The sequence below is a fragment of the Puma concolor genome, chromosome D1, assembly GCF_028749965.1.
Source record: "Puma concolor isolate L17-30 chromosome D1, mPumCon1.1.hap2, whole genome shotgun sequence".
NCBI lineage: Eukaryota > Metazoa > Chordata > Mammalia > Carnivora > Felidae > Puma > Puma concolor.
The window spans coordinates 83,086,943-83,112,412 of record NC_141676.1 but is presented as its reverse complement, the minus strand read 5'-3'; positions in this window follow the sequence as shown (position 1 = coordinate 83,112,412).

The window sequence follows — 25,470 nt, the reverse complement described above, 5'->3', positions numbered from 1 at the left end:
CCAAAATTGGATGCTTAACCGGCTGAGCCACCCAGGTGCCCCAGTAGTTTGTGTTTTACAGGTGATATTCAATATTCATTAAATGCCTTCTGAATGCATGAATGAATAAAAGAATAAAGGTAAAAAAGGAAGTGATGTGAAATCGTATCAGCTAACTTTATTTGGTGGATTAGTGGAAATTACTGGTTTTAAATGATTTATCCTATACTTACCTCCACCACCACCCTCACTTCCACCTCTACCACTAATGAAAAGTTGGGTATTTTTTAGAGTATTTGCTCAAAGTTTATTGTCTGAGACACAGTCATATCCTCTCCCTCTTCGATCTGTTTTCCAGGATAGACAACCTGCTTAGAACACCTTCTTGGCTTCTGCTCTCCAGACCATTTGTCCCACTATTCAGAGAGCTCTTGGAATTGTGCTTCTCCAGTTGGGTGAAAATGCTGGATGTGGTGTTCCAGAAAGGGGAGGGTCCTGGCTCCTGGGGGATTCCCAGGAGTGTTTAATTTAGTGCCTGAGGTGAGTAGAGAGAGGTACCCTGGAGATGTGGGGGGATTGGAGAGTATGGGGGGCAAGTCAGTGAAAGTCATAAAGTAGAACAAGAGGCTCTATAATTTTCATGAATTTTTCACAAAATAGTTGCATTGTAAGTATCTTGATCAAAAAATATGTAATGAACACAAAATACTGGATATCAGGAATGCTTTTAAATAAATTTATACTTTCTTGTCATGATTATATTACCTATACTCTTGAAAAATAGTAGTGCATATATGACAGAATATCTTTCCTAGGTTGCATTTTGAATTTGGAAACATCTATTCTTGGGGACCTCTGTGTGTTCTGTGTTGACTAGCTTCCTTCTTTTTTATGCAATATAGTGTAATTGAGCTAGAGATTTGTAAAGTCTAAAGAACCAGACAAGCATTTAAATACCTATATCTATATACCATTTGAATAAGTCATGCATATATTTATAATTTTTTTCTTTGATTTTTTTTTTAGTTTTTATTTAAATTTTAGTTAGTTAACATATAGTATAATATTAGTCTCAGGAGTAGATTTTAGTGATTTATCACTTATATATAATACCCAGTGCTCATCACAATAAGTCCCCTCCTTAATACCCATCACCCATTTAATCCATCCCCCTGCCCATCTCCCCTCCAGTAACCCTCAGTTTGTTCTCTATAATTAAGAGTCTGTTTTATGGTTTTCCTCTGTCTCTTTTCCCCCCATGTTCATCTGTTTTGTTTCTTAAGTTCCACATTTGAGTGAAATCTTATGGTATTCCTATCAAAATACCAACAGCATTTTTCACAGAGCTAGAAGAAACAATCATAAAATTTGTATGGAACCATAGAAGATTCTGAATAGTCAAAGAAATCTTGAGAAAGGATAGCAAAGCTGGAGGCATCACAATTCCAGACATGAAGCGATATTAAAAGCTCTAGTCATTAAGACAGTATGGTACTGGCACAAAAACAAACACATAGATCAATGGAACAGAATAGAAAACCCAGAAATGAACCCATAACTATATGGTAAACTAATCCTCAACAAAGCTGGAAAGAATATTCAATGGGAAAAAGACAGTCTCTGCAACAAATGGTGTTGGGAAAACTAGACAGTAACATGCAGAAGAATGAAACAGAAATGGAGGGGCCAAGATGGCAGAAAAGCATGGAAATTTTTTTTGCATCCCTCCTCCCTGAAATGAAGCCAGATCAACCCTAAACCATCTTACACACCTAAAAAAAAAACTGATTTGAGGATTAACACAACAATCTGCACAACCTGAACCACAGAACTCAGCAGGTATGTGGTGCAGAGAGGTGACCAGCCAGAGAGAGAAGCTGCGGAGGACAGGGAGCTGTTTTTGCTTGCAAAGAGAGGACAGAGACAGGGGGAGAGTATGGAAAAGAACCCTCACCCTGAAAGCAGCTGGAGAGTAAGGAAGAGTATGCAAGGAGCTGAACAAAACAAGGAGGAAGGAGAAAGGAGAGGGTTTAAATTCCATTAAGACTCTATAAACAGGAGGAATGCAGAGTCTAAAACTCCACAGCTTGATACCTGGCAGTGCTCTGGTGGGAACAGTGAATCCCCAGGAGCAGAGAGCAAGGTCCTCAGAGTCCACAAGTCACATGGGGAGAGGCCATTCCCCTCCTGGGAGGACATTTGGTAGAGGCAGTGCAGCCTCCCCACAGGCAAAGGTCCTAGGGGACCCCAGAAAACAACCACATTTGCTGGTGTTGTAACAAGAATATTAAGGATGAAGCCTCTGGCCAGATGTGTGTTGTGATTTACTTTAATCCCTGAAACACTGCTGCTACATAATCGCTTGAACTTTTTCTGGCGCGGGCTGGAACCCAGCCACAGTCTCTGGGCATCAGCAGCAGCGCAGTCTTGTGAACATTCCTGGGGGACAGTCAGCACCCAGCCACTGCTCAGCCAGACCCTTCCCCAGAGGGTTAGAACAGGTCAAAGCCAAGTCCCTGAGAAGTCAGGGGTTATGAAACACAGTTGCATCTCAGATAAAACTCAGAGGGGAGGTGTGATTGCTTGGTCACATAACAGTAAGAACAGGGAGTGAATGAAGTGGAAGACAAAGGAGGAGTGCTTGTTTGCCAGATGAGGAGAGCACAGAGTTCTGATACTAGAGACTGGGTAGCTGGGTGACACCATTTTCACCCCTCCCATGTATGTCCATACACCAGTAGGCTAAGCAGCGCCATCTAGTTGAGAACAGAGCCGTTACAATAAGCTCTGCCTAACTGGGCCAACCTCTCTCTTGAGGAACACCACAACTCTCTCCACCTGCTTAGTTTATGAACTATAAAGTGAATCATAGTTTGACTACTAGGGGAAACCGATGTAATTCAATCATATTTCAGTCTGTTTGCTGGTCCATCTATTCAATTTTTTTCCTTTTCTTTTCTTTCTCTTGAATGCAGAAAGAGAAAAGAATTATTTTTATTTTCCATTTTTATTAAAATGATTTTTCTGTAATTTTTCTACTATATTATTTACCTTTTTATAAATTTTTAAAATTCTATTTTACTTTCACCATTTCATTTTATTCTATTTTAGTGTATTCATTTTTTCCAACTTTCTAACATTTTCCTTTTCTTTCCATTTCTTTTTTCTGTTTCTTTCTTTTCTTATCTTTCTGTAATCTATCAAGCTCCTTTCAATAACCACAGCAAAACACACCTAGGATATAGCATCTTTTATTTGATGTTTTTGTGTTGTTTTTAATTTTTTAATTTAATTTTTTTTTTACTTTATTAATTTCTTTTCTTCCTTCAAAATGACAAAATGAAGGAATTCACCCTGAAAGAAAGAACAGGAAGAAATCAGAGCCAGGGACGCAATCAACACAGATACAAGCAAGATGTCTGAACCAGAATGTAGAATCACAATAATATGAATACTAGTGGAGGTTGAAAATAGATTAGAATCCCTTTCTGTGGAGATAAAAGAAGTAAAATTAGTCAGGATGAAATAAAAAATGCTATAACTGAGCTGCAATCTCAAATGGTTGCCACGGCCACAAGGATGGATGAAGCAGAGCAGCGAATCAGCAATACAAAAGACAAATTTATGGAGAACAATGAAGCAGAAAAAAAGAGGGAGACTAAGGCAAAAGACCACAATTTAAGAATTAGAGAACTCAGTGACTCTTTAAAAAGGAATAACATCAGATTCATAGGGGTCCCAAAAGATGAAGAGAGAGAAAAGGGGTGATAAGGTTTATGTGAGCAAATCATAGCAGAAAACTTTCCTAACCTGGGGAAAGACACAGACATCAAAACCCAGGAAGTACAGAGGACTCCCATTAGATTCAACAGAAACCGACGATTAAAAAGGCATATCACAGTCAAATTCACAAACTACACAGAAAAGGAAAGAATTATGAAAGTGGGAAGGGAAAAGAATCCTTAACTTATAAGGGAAGACAGATCAGGTTCGCTGCAGACCTATCCACAGAATCTTGCCAAGACAGAAAAGAGTGGCAAGGATATATTCAATGCACTGAATTGGAAAAATGTGCAGCCAAGAATTCTTTACTAGCAAGGCTGTCATTCAAAATAGGAGAGATATTGAGTTTCCAAGACAAACAAAAACTCAAGGAGTTTGTGACCAGCCCTCCAAGAAATTTTAAGGGGGACTCTCTGAGGGGAGAAAAGACAAAAAAAAAAAAAAAAAAAAAAAAAAAAAAAAAGAAGAAGAAGAAGAAGAAAAGAAAAGAAAGAAAAAAGGAAAACAAAAAGACCAAAGCAACTCTACAGGCAACATGAAGGCAATAAATTCATATCTTTCAGTATTCACTCTAAACGTCAATGGACTAGATACTCCAGAAAAAACATAGGGTAACAGAATGGATAACAAATCAAGATCCAGGAGAGAAGATGGCAGAATAGGAGGACGCTGGGCTCACCGTGTCCTACTGATCACTTAGATGCCACCCACACCTGCCTAAATAACCAAGAAAACTGCCAGAAGACTAGCAGAATGGATTCTCCAGAGCCAAGCATAGCCAAGAGGCCCACGGAAGAGGGTAGGAAGGGCATGGAGGCGGTTCACGCTACACAGACTGGCGGGAGGGAGCTGGGGCAGTGGAGGGGCAGCTTGCCTGGCAAGGCAGAGCCCCTGAGTCTGGCTTGCAAAAGTGGAGGGGCTGGACTGCATGAGTTCTGACAGCCAGTGGGACTTAACATCTGGAATGTTATAAGTCAACACCTCTGCTCAGAGAGTGGGAGGGTGAGAGGACACCGAGAGGGAGAGGTGTTGAGCCCTGGAAGACAGAGTTCAGGTCAGCAGCGGGGAACAAAGACACTGGCCAGCACCATCTCCCTCTCCCATCCCCCAGCCAAAATCCCAGAGGGAATTCTATGCTTCTGTGGATCCATACCTCCAATGGGTCTGCCTCTCTCCTGGTGCTGCAGGGCCCCTCCAGCAGGGAACCACCATGGCAAAGCAAACTAATCCTACCCCTCCCGCTCCTGTGCACATTGCAGATCCACCCTGGCCAATAGGCCAGATCCCATCAAAGCAGCACCACAAGCCTAAAAGTGTGCAAGTAGCCCACTTGGCCCTGGTGTGACAGGGGCCACACCACTCCACAGTGAGTCCTGCCCGTGGGAGAGGGGAAGATAAGGTACACACCAGTCTGACTGTGGCCCCAGCGGTGGGCTGGGGACAGATATTGGGTCTGACTGTGGCCCTGCCCACCAACACAAGTTACGCTAGCCAGCAAGGGGAAGAGCCCTGCAGTTCCGCACCACTCCAGGGACTATCCGAAATGCCATTTCTTCACTGGATTATTTGTTTTTTGGGTGTGGAGTTTGGTGAGCTCTTTATAGATTTTGGATACTAACCCTTTGTCCGATATGTTTATGCAAATATCTTTTCCCGTTCCGTCGGTTGCCTTTTAGTTTTGTTGATTGTTTCCTTGGCAGTGCAGAAGCTTTTTATCTTTATGAGGTCCCGATAGTTAACTTTTGCTTTCAATCCCCTTTCCTTTGGAATGTGTCAAGTAAGAAATTTCTGCGGCTGAGGTCAAAGAGGTTTTTTCCTGCTTTCTCCTCTATGGTTTTGATGGTTTCCTGTCTCACATTCAGGTCCTTTATCCATTTGAGTTTATCTTTGTGAATGGAATAAGAAAGTGTTCTAATTTCATCCTTCTGCATGTTGCTGTCCAGTTCTCCCAGCACCATTTGTTAAAGAGACTGTCTGTTTTCCATTGGATATTCTTTCCTGCTTTGTCAAAGATTAGTTGGCCATACTTTTGTGGGTTTAATTCTGAGGTTTCTATCCTATTCCATTGGTCTATGTGTCTGTTTTTGTGCCAATACCATGCTGTCTTGATGAGGACAGCTCTGTAGTAGAGGCTAAAGTCTGGGATTGTGATGCCTCCCACTTTGGTTTTCTTCTTCAAAATTACTTTGGCTATTCGGGGTCTGTTGTGGTTCCACAAAAAATTTAGGATTGCTTGTTCTAGCTTCGAGAAGAATACTGGTGCAATTTTGATTGGGATTGCATTGAGTGTGTAGATAGCTTTGTGTAGTATTGACATTTTAACAATATTTATTCTTCCAATCCATGAGCACGGAATGTTTTTCCATTTCTTTGTGTCTTCTTCAATTTCCTTCATAAGCTTTCTATAGTTTTCAGCATATAGATATTTTACATTTGTGGTCAGGTTTATTCCTAGATATTTTATGCTTCTTGGTGCAATTGTGAATGGGATCAGTTTCTTTATTTGTCTTTCCACTGCTTCATTATTAGTGTATAAGAATGCAACTGATTTCTGTACATTAATTTTGTATCCTGAGACTCTGCTGAGTTCATGTATCAGTTCTAGCAGACTTTTGGTGGAATCTGTCGGGTTTTCCATGTATAGTATCATGTCATCTGCAAAAAGTGAAGCTTGACATCATCATTGCCAATTTTGATGCCTTTGATTTCCTTTTGTTGTCTGATTGCTGAAGCTAGAACTTCCAACACTATGTTAAACAATAGCAGTGAGAGTGGACATCTTTGTCGTGTTCGTGATCTCAGGGGGAAAGCTCTCAGTTTTTCCCCATGGAGGATGATATTAGCTGTGGGCTTTTCATAAATGGCATTTATGATGTTTAAGTGTGTTCCTTCTATCCCGACTTTCTCAAGGTTTTTATTAAGAAAGGATGCTGAATTTTGTCAAATGCTTTTTTTGCATCAATAGACAGGATCATATGGTTCTTATCTTTTCTTTTATTAATGTGATGTATCATATTGATTGATTTGTGAATGTTGAACCTGCATCCCAGGAATGGGGATGCCCTGCATCCCAGGAATGAATCCCACTTGATCATGGTGAATAATTCTTTTTATATGCTGTTGAATTTGATTTGCTAGTATCTTATTGAGAATTTTTGCATCCATATTCATCAGGGATATTGGCCTGTAGTTCTCTTTTTTTTACTGGGTCTCTGTCTGGTTTAGGAATCAAAGTAATGCTGGCTTCATAGAATGAGTCTGGAAGTTTTCCTTCTCTTTCTATTTCTTGGAATAGCTTGAGAAGGATAGGTATTATCTCTGCTTTAAACGTCTGGTAGAACTCCCCTGGGAAGCCATCTGGTCCTGGACTCTTATTTGTTGGGAGATTTTTGATAACCGATTCAATTTCTTCGCTGGTTATGGGTCTGTTCAAGCTTTCTATTTCCTCCTGATTGAGTTTTGGAAGTGTGTGGGTGTTTAGGAATTTGTCCATTTCTTCCAGGTTGTCCAGTTTGTTGGCATATAATTTTTCATAGTATTCCCTGATAAGTGCTTGTATCTCTGAGAGATTGGTTGTAATAATTCCACTTTAAATCATGATTGTATCTGTTTGGGTCATCTCCCTTTTCTTTTTGAGAAGCCTGGCTAGAGGTTCATCAATTTTGTTTATTTTTTCAAAAAACCAACTCTTGGTTTTGTTGATCTGCTCTACAGTTTTTTTAGATTCTATATTGTTTATTTCTGCTCTGATCTTTATTATTTCTCTTCTTCTGCTGGGTTTAGGCTGCCTTTGCTGTTCTGCTTCTAGTTCCTTTAGGTGTGCTGTTAGATTTTGTATTTGGGATTTTTCTTGTTTCTTGAGATAGGCCTGGATTGCAATGTATTTTCCTCTCAGGACTGCCTTCGCTGCATCCCAAAGCATTTGGATTGTTGTATTTTCATTTTCGTTTGTTTCCATATATTTTTTAATTTCTTCTCTAATTGCCTGGTTGACCCATTCATTCTTTAGTAGGGTGTTCTTTAACCTCCATGCATTTGAAGAGTTTCCAAATTTTTCTTGTTTAGCATTGTGATTTGAAAGTTTGTTGGCATGATCTCAATTCTTTTGTATTTATTGAGAGTTTTTTTGTGACTCAGTATGTGATCTGTCTTGGAGACTGTTCCATGTGAACTTGAAAAGAATGTATATTCTGCTGCTTTATGATGAAAAATTCTAAATATACCTGTCAAGTCCATCTGGTCCAGTGTATCATTCAGGGCCATTGTTTCTATATTGGTTTTCTGTCTAGATGATCTGTCCATTGTTGTAATTGGAGCATTAAAGTCCCCAACAATTATCACAGTATTTCCACTAAGATTGCTTCGGTTTGTGATTGTTTTATATATTTGGATGCCCCAAATTTGGTGCATAAACATTTATAATTGTTATCTCTTTTTGATGGATAGACCCCAGAATTATTATATAATGCCCTATTTCATCTCTTATTACAGTATTTAGTTTAAAATCTAGTTTGTCTGATGTAAGTATGGCTCCTCCATCTTCCTTTTGACTTCCATTGGCATGATAGGTAGTTCTCCATCCCTTCACTTTCAATCTGAAGGTGTTCTCAGGTCTAAATTTGGTCTCTTGTAGATAGTGAATAGATTGGTCTTGTTTTTATTATACATTCTGATACCCTATGTCTTTTGACTGGAGCATTTAGTCCATTTACATTCAGTGTTAGTATTGAGAGATATGGGTTTAGAGTCATTGTGATATGTGTAGGTTTCATGCTTGTAGTGATGTGTCTGGTAGTTTGTGGTCCTGGCAACATTTCACTCACAGAATCCCCCTTAGGATCTTTTGTAGGGCTGGTTTAGTGGTGGTGAATTCCTTCAGTTTTTGTTTGTTTGGGAAAACTTTTATCTATCCTTCTATTCTGAATGACAGGCTTGCTGGAAAAAGGATTATTGGCTGCATATTTTTACTATTCAGCACATTTAAAATTTCCTGCCATTCCTTTCTGGCCTGCAAGGTTTCAGTAAGTAGGTCTGTTACTACCCTTATGTTTCTACCCTTGTTGGTTAAGTCATGTTTATCCCTTATTTCTTTTAGAATTCTCTTTATCTTCATATTTTTCCAGTTTCACTATGATCTGTCATGCAGTAGATTGATTCATGTTAAGTCTGAAGGAAGTTCTTTGTGCCTCCTGGATTTCACTGTCTGTTACCTTTCTCTCTCTCTCTTTCTTCTTCTTCTTCTGGAACTCCTATATATGGATATTGTTCCCTTTCATCAAATCACTTAGTCCCTAATTATCCCCTTGTAATCCAGATTTTTTTTATCTGTATTTTTCTCAGATTTATCTTTTTCCAAATTTTATCTTCTATTTCACATATTCTTCCCTCTGCCTCTTCAATTGTCACTTTCTCTGTCTAGTTTATTTTGCACCTCATTTATAGCATTTTTAATTCATCATCACTATTTTTTAGATCCTTGATGTCTGTAGCAATAGATTATTTCCTGTCTTCTATCCTTTTCTCAACTCTAGTGATTAATCATATGAGTATTATTCTAATTTCTTGTTCAGTTACATTGTTTGTATCTGTTTTGAGCAATTTTTAGCTGTCATTTTTTCCCGGAATTTCTTTTGAGGAGAATTCTTCTATTTCATCATTTTGGCTAGATTTCTGTCCTAATGTGTTTTAAAAGCTAGTTATATGCCCTGTACTTGTGAGCACTACTATATTAAAGAGGGGTCATACACTGTTCAGGGCCTGGCCCTTCAGGAGGTTTTTTTTTTTTTTTTTTTGGAGAGTGTTACTTTCTCTCTGTTGTTGTGACTTTGGTTACTCTATCTCCCTACTCATAGTGATATTTTGAACCCTCCATTCAGTGTGCTTTGATTTGTTTGTTTAAATAGCCTTGGAAAGGAAAACAAACAACAAACAGAGAACAAAAACACACAAACACACACACAAGCAAAAATAAACCCCAAAAGAAAAAACAGAAACACCAGCTACAAGTAAACAACAGGGTGGAGGCAGTACTGATGGAAGAGGCCTTACCCTATACAAAGAGAGAAATGACAGGGGCAGGGAAAAAGAAAAAAAATAAAATTGACCAGAAAGAGAAACTATAGGGCTAAATGCAGAGAGAGAGAAAGTAAAATAAAGAAGGAGGTGAGGAACATGTATCAAGAGAATTGATTAAAAATGTCTGCTTAAACAAAACAAGAACCAGAGTAACCAAACTAGAGGAGGGAAGAGATAAGAAGGAGAAAAGGAAGGAAGACTATATCTATATAAGAATTGTCTGAGAATTAAACCAGGCAATGCAACAGCACTGGTCTGGAGGAGGGGCTGTCTTGTTCTCAGCGTCAATCCTGATTAAGTAGATAGGCAGTTACCAGGCATAGAAGGGCATGGTTTGGTGTAGGTGGGTCTGGCCTCCTCTCTGGGCCCTCTGTCCTGAAGCCCTACCTTGTTTGTAGTGGGGAGAAAAATGGCAACACCCCAGTCTATCCTCGAAGACCACGTGTCCCAAACCACTCTGTTCAAGCTGTTTTCACTGTGTCATGGGTGTAAATGAGGTTGTTTGTCCCACTCTGCCTACTCCCATGCCCAGGCACATGGGATTCAAACTCCTGCTCTGCATGCCCTGGTACTGGGAGAGTGCAGCTCTACACCGCCCAATATATGGTCTCTGGCTAGCGGATGCAGGCAGGCTTTGTCCTGTCCCACAGCACTCCAGGGAGGAGATCACATTCTCCTACTGCAGACTACACCCCTGACCTAGCCACCGAGACTGGGCCTGGCTCCCCTCCTCCCCAGGTGTGTGATCAGGGCAGCTGGCCCGAGTCTGGAAAAAAACCTTTAGTTAGAGATTAGATCTTTCTCTGTCCCAGTCCATGTTTTTTTCTCTTGTCCAGATACAGTCCTATGCTTTCCCAGACTCTCTCTTCCCTTTGTCTTTCCGCAGAAGGGCTCCTTTTCTTCCGTTTGTTTTATTTCTTCTAGTTCACAATCATACACCTATGGCCTGTCAGGTTGTCCCAGTGGGTCCCTGGAAGCAACTGTCTCTTTGCCTCCCAGACTCTCGGAGTTCAAAGTCCTTTAGTTTCAATACTGCTTTGTTTGAGAGATGAGGGAACATGGGATCCCCCTACTTCTCCACCATGTTGGCCCCCTAGCCACAGCATCCTTTCTTGATAAAAACCCTCAAGAAAGTACGGTTAGAAGGATCATACCTCAAGATCCTGAAAGCCATATATGAAAGACCCACTGCTAATATCATCCTCAATGGGAAAAAACTGAGGTCAGGAACAAGACAGGGATGTCCACTCTCACCACTGTTACTCAACATGGTATTGGAAGTCTTAGCCTCAGCAATCAGATAATACAAAGGAATAAAAGACATCCAAATAGACCAAGAGGAAGTCAAAGTTTCACTTTTCCTAGATGACATGATACTCTACATGGAAAACCCAAAATATTCCACCAAAAAAACTGCTAGAACTGATCCATGAATTCAGCAAAGTTGCAGGATATAAAATCAATGCACAGATATCAGTTGCATCCCTGTACACCAATAAGGAAGTAACAGAAAGCGAAATCAAGGAATCAATCCCATTTAAAATTGCATCAAAACCCATAAAATACCTAGGAATAAATCTAACTAAGAAGTGAAAAATCTATACACTGAAAACTATAGAAAGCTTATGAAAGAAATTGAAGACATACACACACACACAAAGGAAAAATATTCCATGCTCATGCATTAGAAGAACAAATATTGTTAAAATGTCTACCCTACCCAAAGCAATCTACATATTCAATGCAATCCCTATCAAAATAACACCAGCATTCTTCACAGAGCTAGAAAAAAATAATCCTAAAATTTGTATGGAACCATAAAAGACCCTGAATAGCTAAAGCAATCTTGAAAAAGAAAACAAAAGCAGGACACATCACAATCCTGGACTTCAAACTATACTACAGAGCTATAATCAGCAAGACAGTATGGTACTAGCACAAGAACAGACACTCAGATGAATGGAACAGAATAGAGAACCCAGAAATGGACCCACAAACGTATGGCTAGCTAATCTTTGACAAAGCAGGAAAGATTATCCAATGGAATAAACAGTCTCTTCAGCAAATGGTGTTGGGGAAACTGGACAGTGACATGCAGAAGAATGAACCTGGACCACTTTCTTACACCATACACAAAAATAAACTCAAAATGGATGAAAGACCTAAACGTAAGAAAGGAAGCCATCAAAATCCTTGAAGAGAAAGCAGGCAAAACCTCTTCGATCTTGTCTGCAGCAACTTCTTGCACAACACGTCTCCAGAGGCAAGGGAAACAAAAGCAAAAATGAACTGCTAGGACCTCATCAAAATAAAAAGCTTCTGCACAGCAAAGGAAACAATCAGCAAAACTAAAACGCAGCCAACACAATGGGAGAAGATATTTGCAAACGACATATCAGATGAAGGGTTAGTATCCAAAATCTGTAAAGAACTTATCAAACTCAGCACCCAAAAAATGAATAATCCAGTGAAGAAATGGGCCAAAGACATGAATAAACACTTCTCCAAGAAGACATCCAGATGGCCAACTGACACATGAAAAAATGCTCCACATCACTCATCATCAGGGAAATACAAATCAAAGCCATAATGAGATACCACCTCACACCTGTCAGAATGGCTAATATTAACAACTCAGGCAACAACAGATGCTGGCGAGGATGTGGAGAAAGAGGATCTCTTTTGCATCATTGTGGGAATGCAAGCTGGTGCAGCCACTCTGGAAAACAATATGGAGGTTCCTCAAAAAACTAAAAATAGAACTACCCTACGACCCAGCAATTACACTACTAGGTGTTCATCCAAGGGATACAGGGTGTTGTTTCGGTGAGGCACATGCACCCCAATGTTTACAGCAGTGTTATCAACACTAGACAAAATATGATAAGAACCTAAATGTCCATTGATTGATGAATTGATAAAGAAGAAGTGGTATATATATACAATGGTGTATTATTCAGCAATCATAAAGAATGAAATCTTGCCATTTGCAACTACGTGAATGGAACTAGAGGGTATTATGCTGAGCAAAATTAGTCAGAGAAAGAGAAATATCATATGACTTCACTCATATGAGGACTTTAAGTTAGAAAACAGATGAACATAAGGGAGGGGAAGTAAAAATGATATAAAAACAGGGAGGGGGACAAAACATGAGACTCTTAAATATAGAGAACAAACAGAGGGTTGCTGGAGGGGTTGTGGGAGTGGGGATGGGCTAAATAGGTAGAGGGCATTAAGGAATCTACTCCTGAAATCATTGTTGTACTATATGCTAACTATCTTCGATGTAAATTAAAAAAAATGATGTATGAAACAGGACTTTCTTACACCACAGAGAAAAATAAACTCAAAATTGATGTAAAAGCTAAATGTGAGATAGGAAACCATCAAAATCTTAGAAAACACAGGTACCACCCTCTTTGACATCAACCATAGTAACTTTTTACTAAACATGTCTATGGAGGAAAGGGAAACAAAAGCAAAAATGAAGTCTTAGGACTTCATCAAGATAAAAAGCTTCTGCACAGTGAAGGAAACAATCAACAAAACTAAAGACAACTGAAAATAAGAAAATTGAAATCACTTTTCATTTTATCATTTTACAAGACTCTTCTTCATGTAAAAACTTTTCATGAATTCTTCACAAAATAGTTGCATTTGAAGGAATGGGAGAAGATATTTGCAAATGCCGTATTTGGTAAATGTTAGTATCCAAGATTTACAAAGAACTTACCAAACCCAATACCCAAAAACCAAATCATCCAGTTAGGAAATAGGCAGAAGACATGAATAGACATTGTTCCAAAGAAAACATACAGATGGCTAACAGTCACATGAAAAGATGCTCACCATCACTCATCAGGGAAATACAAGTCAAAACTACAGTAAGATAATACCTCACACCTGTCAGAATGGCTAAAATTAACAGCACAGGAAGCAATAAGTGTTGGTGAGGATTTGATGATAGGGGAACCCTCTTACACTGTTGGTGGGAATGCAAACTAGTGCAGCCACTGTAAAAAACAATATGGAGCATCCACAAAAAGTTAAAATCGACTTACCCTATAGATGACTCAGCAATTGTAGTACGAGAGTATTTACCAGAAAGATACAAAAATACTGATTTGAAGAGACACATATACCCTAATGTTTACAGCAGCATTATAAACTATAGTTAAATTATGGAATGAGCCCAAATGTCCATAGACTGATGAGTGGATAAAGAAGAAGTAGTGTGTGTGTGTGTGTGTGTGTGTGTGTGTGTGTGTGTGTGTGTATATATATATTACTATAAATACTACTATAAATAATATATATACTATATAGTATATTACTATTATAAATAATACTATAAATACTACTAAACTACTATACTATATACTACTATAAATAATATATATATAATACTACTATACTACTATATATAATACTACTATAGTATACTACTATAAATAATACTACTATACTACTATACTGCTATAGTACTACTATAAATAATATATATACTACTATAAATAATATATATAATACTACTATAAATACTATATATACTACTATAAATAATACTATATACTACTATTATAAATAATATATACTACTTTACTACTATATATACTACTATAAATACTACCATACTACTATAAATACTATATATACTACTATAAATAATACTACTATGCTACTACACTAAATAATATATATATTATTACACTATACTACTATAAATACTACTATAAATACTATATATATATATATATATATATATATATATATATATATATATACTGCAATATTACTCAACCATAAAAAAAGAATGAAATCTTGCCATTTGAAACAATGTGGATGGAGCTATAATGTATTACACTAAGGGAAATAAGTCAGTCAGAGAAAGACAAATATTATATTTATAAATTTTTGATGTTATATGTAATATATGTATGTCATATTTGTGTTATCTGCATAAAAATTATGTGGCTGAACTACCAGTAAAGATCAGTGTTTCTCAGCTGGCCAAAGGATGCATCAGAAATAAATAATTATTGATACTCTGCTGACATTTTTGAATGTATTGAATACCAGTAATAATAAGCAATGAGAAGATTCTTTAAAAAACAAATTAGTGTTTTGTGCAAGGAATACATTGTATGCTAAAAGGTTTCCTTTTCTATAGAAAGCTTTGCAATGCTGTCTAAAATGTCCCTTTGAATGAGGTTGGGCCTATAGATAAAATGTTTCTTTAGGACAACCCTCTGGGGACATGCTCCATGACAGGCAGCTGCACAATGTCAGCTCAGTCTGAGGCATCCAAAAGAGCTAAGGTCCCAGGAAAGCAGGCACCATGGCTCTGGTACTTCTCCTTGAAGTAAAGAGGAGACCTGGTGGAATAGTAAATTCGGGATTTCAGTGAAAGCACCACCCTGACTTTGGCTTTGGGGACATCATGATCACACTACCAAACCAGTGAACCTACGTGGCCCCAGACTTGCCATTTTTGACCATGGAGTTGTGTGGATAAATTTGAATGCCAGCAGCATAATAGAATGCTTCCAGTTACTAAAATAAAAGTGTGCCATTAATAGCAACATATGGTTACCATTAATAATGAGCACATGAGAAAGTCAGAGAAGCTGAATGCCAAATAGTGATCCTGGCTCCAGGAAAGTAATCCATAAAGCAGAGAGCAGAGTTTAGTCTAATCCTTTATAGACTTGCCTTCTTTCAGATTTCCCCATTGCTTAAGTTACTCAATAGGATCAAAGTTAGCACTTTTAAATTTCTATTAGCAGAATCAATGTGTGAAGTTACTATTAATGCTCATAGGAATAATTTGCTAAATTGTTAAGTCCTTATGGCAGAAAAAACAATAATGAAGCTACCCTTAACATTGTTATAGATAACACACATGTATGTGTATGCTTGGAGGATCTGTTTAATCAATGTCAGTTTAGCTTTTCTAAATAATTTTGGTTATTATTTATTTATTTATTTATTATTTTAATGTTTGTTTATTTATTTATTTATTTATTTATTTATTTATTTATTTATTTTGAGAGAGAGAGACAGTCAGAGCAGGAGCGGGGTAGGGGCAGACAGAGAGGGAGACACGAATCCAGAGCAGGCTCCAGGGTCTGAGCCATCAGCACAGAGCCCAACACCGGGCTCAAACTCATGAACCATGAAATCATGACCTGAGCTGAAGTCGGACGCTCAACCGACTGAACCACCCAGGTTCCCCAATAATTTTGGTTTTTGAGACAAAGAGGGATACAAATGGAGGTCACCAAGAAAAAGCTATTTTTTCCAGTAGAAAATTCTCCCGTTATTTCTATCTGGATTATGTTTGGTTCTCCTGAGTAACTCAGTGTCTCCAAAAATTTGGTACATAGAATTTTAGTTCTACAAGGTGATCTTTTTTAAAAAAAATTAATTCTGGTATAGTTAACATACAATGCTATATTAGTTTCAGGTGTACAATACAGTGATTCACAATTTTGTACATTACTCAATGCTCATCAAGATAAGTGCACTCTTTGATCTCCATCACCTATTTCACCCTTCCCCCCACCCACCTCCCCTCTGGAAACCATTAATTTTTCTCTACAGTTAAGAGTCTGTTTTATGGTTTGTCTCTTTTCTTCCTTTGTTCATTTTTTTTTTGTTTCTTAATATCCACATGCAAGGGAAATCATATGGTATTTGTCTTTCTCTGATTTATTTCACTTAGTGTCATACTTTTTAGCTCCATACATGTTGTTGCAAATGGCAAGATTTCATTTTTTTAATAGCTGAGTAATATTCCATTGTGTGTGTGTATATATATATATATGGATGTGTGTATATATAAATATATATATATATATATATATATATATATATATATATATATACCAAATCACCTATATCCATTTATTTATCAATGGACACTTGGGCTGCTTCCATAATTTGGCTATTGAAAATAATGCTGCAATAAACATGGAGGTGCATATATCTTTTTGAATTAGTATTTTCATATTCTTTGGCTAAGTACCCAGTAGTGAAATGACTATATCATAGGGTAATTCTATTTTTAATCATTTGGGGAACTTCCATACTGTCTTCAATAGTGTTCACACTAGTTCGCATTCCTACCAACAGCACATGAGAGTTCCTTTTTCTTCACATGCTTGCCAACACTTGTTTCTTGCATTTTTGAATTTAGCCATTCTGACATGATATCTCATTGTGGTCTTGATCTGCATTTCTCTGATGATTAGTCGAGGATCTTTTCATGTGTCTTTAGGCCATCTGTATGTATTCTTTGGAGCAATGTTTGTTCATGTCTTCTGCCCTTTTAAAAAATTGGATTATTTGTTTTTGGAGTGTTTAATTGTGTAAGTTCTTTACATATTTTGAATACTAGCCCCTTACTGAATATGTCATTACAAATGTCTTCTCCCATTCACTAGGCTGCCTTTTAGTTTTTATTGATTTTTTCCTTTGCTGTGTAGAAGCTTGCTTGCTTGCTTGCTTTCTTTCTTTCTTTCTTTCTTTCTTTCTTTCTTTCTTTCTCTCTCTCTTTCTTTCTCTCTTTCTTTCTTTCTTTCTTTATTTCTTTCTTTCTTTCTTTCTTTCTTTTCTTCTTCTGTAGACTTCATTTTCAGCTCAGAACCCAACACAGGGTCTGAAGCTCACAACCCTGAGATTGAGACATGAGCTGAGATTAAGTTAAACACTTAACTGACTGAGCTACCCAGGTGCCCCAGAAGCTTTCTGTTTTGATGTATTCTCAGCAGTTTATTTTTCTTTTGTTTCCCTTGACTTAGGAAACATATCTAGAAAAATGTTGTTAAGTCCAATGTCAGAAATCTTTTTAGGATTTTAAGGTTTTAGGTGTCATATTTAGGTCCTTAATCCATTTTGAGTTTATTTTTGTGCATGGTGTAAGAAAGTTGTCTTGTGTCATTCTTTTGAATGTATCTATCTAGTTTTCTTAGCACCATTTGCTAAACAGACTGTCTTTTCCCCATCGCATATTGTTGCCTCTTTTGTCAAAGATTAATTGACCTTAAAAGTGTGAGTTTATTTCTCTATACTGTTTCATTAACCTATGTTTCCATTTCTGTGCCAGAACCATATTGTTTTGATTACTAGAGCTTTGTAGTTTATACGGATTGAATTAAATCTGTAGATTGTTTTGGGTAGTATGGACATTTTAACAATATTTATTGTACTAATCTATGAGCATACTTTCTCATTTGTTTGTGTCATCTTAAATTTCTTTCATCAGTGTTTTATAGTTTTCAGAGTACAAATCTTTAACCCCCTTGATTAAGTTTTTCTAGGCATTTTGTTCTTTTTAGTGCAATTGTAAATAGGATTGATTTCTTAATTTCTCTTTCTGCTACTGCATTATTAGTGTATAGAAATGCAACAAATTTCTGTATATTGGTTTTGTATCCCTGCAACCTTACTGAATTCATTTATCAGTTCTAGTAGCTTTATGGTAGAGTCTTTAGGGTTTTCTATATATTGTATTTTGTCAACTGCAAATAGTGAAAGTTTTACTTCTTCCTTATTGATTTGGATGCCTTTTATTTCTTTTTGTTGTCTCATTGCTCTGAGTAGGAGTTCCAGTATTATGTTGGATAAAAGTGGTGAGAGTGGACATCCTTGTCTTCTTTCTGATTTTAGGGAAAAAACTCCTAGTTTCCCCATTGAGTATAATGTTCACCATGTGTTTTTCATATATGGCTTTTATTATATTGAGGTATGTTCCCTCTAAACCTACTTTGTATAGCATTTTTATCATTAATGGATGTTGTACTTTGTCAAATTCTTTTTCTATTGAAATGACCATATGTTTTTTATCCTTTATCTTACTGATATGATGTATCATGTTGATTAATTTACAAATGTTGAGCCACATTTGCATGCTGGGAATAAATCCCACTTGATTTATTCATTGATGAATAATATTTTAAAAAATATATTTAATATATTGTTTGATTCAGTTTGATAATATTTTGTTGAGGATTTTTGCATGTATGTTTGTCAGAGATTGACCTATAGTTTCTCTTTTGTGGTCTTTAACCTGGTTTTGGTATCAGGGTAATGCTGGCCTCATAGAATGAATTTGGAAGCTTTCCTTCCTCTTCTATTTTTTGAAATAGTTTGATAAGAATAGGTATTAACTCTTCTTTAAATGTTTGGTAGAATTCACCTGTAAAGCCATCTGGTCTTACACTTTCATTTTTGGGAAGTTTTTTGATTACTGATTCAATTTATTTGATAGTTATCAGTCTGTTCAAATTTTCTATTTCTTCCTGATTCAGTTTTGGTAGGTTATATGTTTTTTAGAAATTTATCCATTTCTTCTAGGTTGTTCAGTTTGTTAGGATGTAATTTTTCATAATATTCTCTTATAATCCTTTGTATTTATGTGGTGTCAGTTGTTATTTTTCCTTCTTCATTTGTGATTTATTTGATTCCTTTCCTGTTTTTAAAATGATGAGTCAGGCTAAAAGTCCAAAGAACCAACTCCTGGTTTCATTAATCTATTCTATTTTTTGTTCCTATTTCATTTATTTCTGCTCTAATCTTTATTATTTCCTTCCTTCTACTGGTTTTGGGTATTGTTTGTTCTTTGCCCAATCTTTTATGTGTAAGGTTAAGTTGTTTATTTGAAAATTTTCTTACTTCTTGAGGTAGGCCTGTGTTACTATAAACTTCCTTCTTCAAAAAGCTTTTGCTCTACCCCAAAGATTTTGGACTGTTGTGTTTTCATTTTCATGTGTTTTTTTAAAACTTTCTCTTTGATTTCTATTCTATTGAGCCATTCATTGTTAAACATGTTACTTAACCTCCATGTATGTGTATTTTTTCCAGATTTCTTTTCATGTGACTGATGTCTAGTGTCAGCATTGTGATCAGAAAAGATGCATGGTATGACTTCGATCTTTTTTGAATTTGTTGAGATTTGATTTGTGGCCATATATATGATCTATTCTGGAAAATGTTTCATGTGCAGTTGAAAAGAAGTGTATTCTTCTGTTTTTGGATGAAATATCCTGAATATATCTGTTAGATCCATTTGGTCTGATGTTACATTCAAAGCTACTGTTTCCTCACTGGTTTTTCTGTTTGGATGATTTATCCATTCATGTAAATGGATTGTTAACATGCCCTATTATTATTGTATCACTATTGATTACTTCCTTTATGTTTGTTATTAGCTGTTTTATGTATTTGGATGCCTCTATGTTGGGTGCTCAAGTATTTACAATTGTTATATCTTTTTGTTCAGTTATTCCTTTTATGATATATAGTGCCCTTCTTTGTCTCTTGTTACAGTCTTTGTTTTAAAGCCTATTTTGTCTGATATAAGTTTAGCCACCCTGGTTTTCTTTTCATTTCCAATTGCTTAATAAATATTTTCCATCCCTTCACTTTTAATCCGCATGTGTCTTTAGGTCTGAAATGAGTCTCTTGTAGGTAGCATACAGATAGTTCTTGTTTTCTAGCATACAGATAGGTCTTCTTTTTATTGGGGCATTTAGTTCATTTACATTCAAAGTAATTATTGATAGGTATGCACTTGTTATTTTTTTTTACTTGTTTTATGGTTGTTTTTGTAATTCTTCTCTGTTACTTTTTTTCTCTTGCTCTTGTTTTCCTGGCTTTATTTAGAAATATTTTTGGATTAGTTTCTCTTTATTTTTTGCATATCTATTACTGGTTTTTGATTTGTGGTTAGCATTAAGTTTGTATATAACATGTTCTACATATACCAGTTTATATTAAGTTGATGGTCATTTAAGTTTGAACCCATTATTTACTCCTCTTCTCTTCCACATCTTATGTATATGGTGTCATACATTGCATTTATTTTGTAGATTCCTTGACTTACTTTTATAGATATATTTAATTTTACTGATTTTTTGTTTCCTACTTTTCTTACTCCTACTTATGGTTTTCCTTTTCTAATCAAAAAGTTCCTTTAATATTTCTTGAAGACTGATTTATTGATCGTGAATTCATTTAAATTTTGTTCACCTTGGAAACTCTTTATCTCTCCTTCTATTCTGAATGGTAGCCTTGCTGGATAGAATATTCTTTGTTGCAGATTTTTTTTTCTTTTAGCATTTTGAATATATCATGCCACTCCTTTCTGGCTTGCAAAACTTCTATTGAAAAATCAGCTGGTAGGTTTATGGGGTTTCTCTTGTATGTAACTGTTTCCTTTTCTCTTGCTGTTTTGAAATTCTCTCTTTATCGTTTCTTTTTGTGCCTTGGTGTGGACCTCGTTGGGCTGATTTTATTGAAGGTTCACTATGCCTCCTGGATCTGGATGTCTGTTTTCTTCCCCAGATTTGGGAAGTTTATGGGTATTATTTCTTCAAATACAGTTTCTGCCATCTTTGTCTCTCTTCTTCTTGGATCTCTATAATGTGAATGTTATTATGCTTTACAGTGTAGATAAGTTCCCTAAGTCTATTTTCATTTATTTTTTTTCCTCTCTCCTGTTCAGCTTGATTGCTTTCCATTACTTTATCCTCCAGGTCACTGATCCATTTTTCCACATCCCCTTCTGAATTATTAATTCCATCTAGTTTATTTTTAATTTCAGTTATTGAGTTCCTTATCTCTGGTTGGTTTTTAAAATTTTTTCTAAGTCTTTGTTTAAGGTTTCACTGAGATCTTTCACCCTTCTCAAGTCCAGTGAGTATCTTTATGACCATTACTTTAAATTTTCTGTCAGGCATATTTCTTTTTTTTTTATTTTTTTAATGTTTATTCATTTTTGAGAGAGAAAGAGAGAGAGTATGAACAGGGAAGGAACAGAGAGAGAAGAGACACAGAATCCAAAGCAGGCTCCAGGATCCAGGCTCCAAGCTGTCACGACAGATCCCAATGTGGGCCTTGAACTCACGAACCATGAGATTATGACCTGAATGGAAGTTGGACACTTAACCAACTGAGCCACCCAGGCGCCCCTCTATCAGGCATATTTCTTATCTCCATTTTGTTTCGCTAGCTCTCTTGCTGTGATTTTGTCCTGTTCTTTCATTTAGTACATCTTCTTCTGTCCCCTCATTTTGTCTCTCTGTGTCTGTTTCTATGTGTTAGGAAAACAGCTACATCTCCTGCTCTTGAAAGTAGCAGCCTTATGAAAAAGAGGTCCTATAGTGCCTGTAGTGCAATGTCCCCTGTACACCAGAACCTGGTGCTTAAGGGGTGTCTCCTATGTGTGTTGTGCACGTGCACTACTGTTGTAATGGAACTTCTTTTGTCATCAGTCCAATCATCAGCAATGGTTCTCTTTGCCTATGGGGGCAGTGTTTGGTATTTCTGTTGTTACTGGGCTAGTCTGGAGCCTCCTTGGGCTTGAGTTGAATCAGACGGATGTTTACCAGAGATGAAATAGCACCAAATTACAGGGTATTTTCCCTGTGTTGTCCCCTGAGAAGCTTTCATTGGTGGGTGGGGTCTGAATTCAGACCAGATGTCTGCCTCCAGCCCACTGCTGGGGCTACAGTGGGACTGGTGTGTGTGATTATCTTTCCCTACCCCAGGGGCAAGAGTCACTTTGGAGTGGTGCTTGCCCCTGCTTGAGCTGCTTATACCCTGCCAGCCTATGGCACTGCTTTGGATGGGCTCCTGCCAAAGTCGTATTGGAGGGAGCAGGTCTATAGGAGAACACAGGTGTGGGTTTCATGGTGTTAGCTTAGTTTGTGCAGGTTTTTTTGTGGGAGGGGACCAGAAACTGCATTAGAAAACTCCTGCCACAGGGGTAGAGGGGGTGAGTGTGTAGGGGAGTGAGTGGATAGTGTTTGGTGTTGGCAACTTTTGTGTGGGTCTGTTGTGGGTGGAAACCTGGGGTGGGGAGGCCTGGCTGGAGGGCACATGTATGCAGGGGAACATGGTGGGGGGAGCATATTACTAGTAAGATAAGTAGAGAGTGTTTGCTTTGCACTGGTTCCTGCAGGTGCCCATGTGTCTAAGCAGAAGGATGGGGGAGGGAAATGGTGCCTGCCACTCCTTTTTTTCCTGGAGAAGTCTCCCAAAGATCTCTGCCTCTACAGCACACACTCTGAGATTAGTAAATAAATCTCCTTTCTATAAATCCCAGATAATTTTCAAATTGATGTTTCTATACTGTACTTCTGAGGGGCTGTTTATTGTGTTGTCTCTTTAATGGCAGAGACTCAGTTTTCTCTCACTTTCCCAGCTCTGGGAGAGTCAAGTCCACTGATTTTTAAAGTTCCAGGTGTTAAGCCAAACTGATTGTAAGAATTATGAGGTTATATCCTTCTGGTTTTCAAAGCCAAATGTGGGATGCTGTCTTGCCCCTGGGGGTGCCACATGCCTGGGGTGCCTAGTGTGAAGGTCTATTTCTCTCTACTTCCCATACTTGTGGTGTCCTTCCCTCCTGTGGACAGTCACATGGATCCATTTAGCTCCTGACTCTGTTTATGCCCTTCCTACCCACTTCTATGTGGCCTCTTCTCTACATTTAGCTGTATGGAGTCTGATGTGTCTGTCTTCAGGTCATTTTCTGGGTTATTTATACTGATGTGGGTATGGAATGAGGTAAGCTTAGGATCTTCCTACTCTGCCCTTTTCCCTCTTCACAAGGTGATCTTTAAACATTTTTCATTAATCAAATAAGTTTGGGAAGTGATGCATATTATATCCCTGTCTTGGGAATTTACAAGGCGCATGAGCATATTAACCACCCTAAAAGCATTGTATTTTAAAGAAATCTGTTTAATTATTAGCTGATTTCCAAAGCTTATGTAATGAGACAATATTAAAAAATATTTCCAGATGTTTTTCTATACCTGTAAATATTGTTGCTCCAGGGTCTCCATCTTTTGAAGCAATGAGTTTTGGTGCTTCAAGAGAAGGGTGAAGAGATCTGGAATGATAAAAGCATTTCTCAGTTCTGGCCATCAAATGACATTTGCTCTTGGCCCCTACAAAGGCAATAGTTTTGAGCAACAGGCTTTATTGAAAGTTGAGAATACTAAATGACACAGGTAGAGAAATATAAAGAGATGATATGAGGTAGTTCTTGACTTAAGGAAGAAAGCCCGAGTCTTCTGGATGGAGGAGTGTGGGAAAAAGAGAGTTGAAATGAAGAGGAACATATGTGCAATGGCTTCACCTTTAGGCTAAGATCTTGTGGCAGAGAACTGGTAGGTAAATCTGTGGAGAGAAAAAGTCAAAACAAATGGTCTTTTGCACAATTTGTGTAACACAACTCTGAATGAACACCATTACATTAACTGCACCAAATGGAGGGGTGGCATTAGAGTAAAAATGGCAGTGTGGAATATCTGGGCAGGTATTGAGTCTAAGTTAGCAATTTTAAACCTCTTTTAGTTGTCCCATATGTTTTTGTAAGACCTATTGGAGAGGAGAAAAAAAGCTGAATAGAGTTCATAGACCTACTGCTGAAGATGTATGGAGCAGGCCATGGTACATAGTGACCCACCTCAGAAGCCATCGGAGGATACTAGCCAAGAAGAGATCCAATAAAAAACAATGAACTTGTTTTGGAATTTCTTTACTACTAATTAGCATGAGGTAAGGATGAGTCAGTAAAGGAAGACACCTGGGTCCTAACTAAGCCAAGAGGTCAGGTCTTGTGTTGACCAGCTGTAGATATCTGTGGCTATTAGCAAGCTATCAGTGACCGGGAAGGCCAGAGATATCTCTGAGGCGATCAGAAGACTCAGAAGACAACAAGAGAAGCTCCTGCTGTTCACTGCCATCAGGCATGTAAAGAGTAATGTGATAGTAAACATTTAACCAGCTCTCCCCTCCCCCAAAATGTTCTGACTTAATAGCATGTGACAACTCTGTGTATAAATATACCATACCTGATGTTAAGGTACCAGCATGATATCACTGAGCACATAGTTGGGAAAAGATGTATATAACTGTTTCAGACTTCATGTAAACACCACTATTACACATAAGCTATTCTTGGATTCCAAGTTGAGAAGGGATGGAGGGGGGAGGAAGTAAAAGCTGAAAGCACATTGATCTGAAGAGACTCAGTTATGTCCTATTAATAGGCAAGTTTATGTTCTTTTCATCCCTATTCTACCCCATTTACTTAGTTAAGTGGAAGATTATAAAAAAATTAGAAAAAAATTGTTAATTTGTTAATCATTTTGTACATCCAAGTGTTAATTTTTTTAACCCACCCTCATCCTATTATTTGAATACAGAACTTTTTTCTCCCTTTGGGTTACCAGTTTGTGAATTACTATTCTTTATCCTTCATTGATTTCTCTTCCTACAAGTTTGGGCTCAGGGTCAAAATATGGGCTTCAGGCTTGTGTTTTCTTTGCCCCTTGGGTCTCCACTAAGAAATCTATATAAAACGTTATATATATGATATATATATCTATATATAGATCATATATATATATAAGTATACTATTATATATACTTGTATATATGTCTGTATATTTGTGAGTCTATATCTCCAGTGTGACACCACCTCTAATGCTCAACCAAATCATGTTGTATACATTTTCTTTTGGTTCTCTGTCATACAATGAAGCCAATACATTCATAACCAAAGCTAGTATTTTCATCACTCTCAACTAAGTCTCCATTTTCTCAAGTCAATTTTTC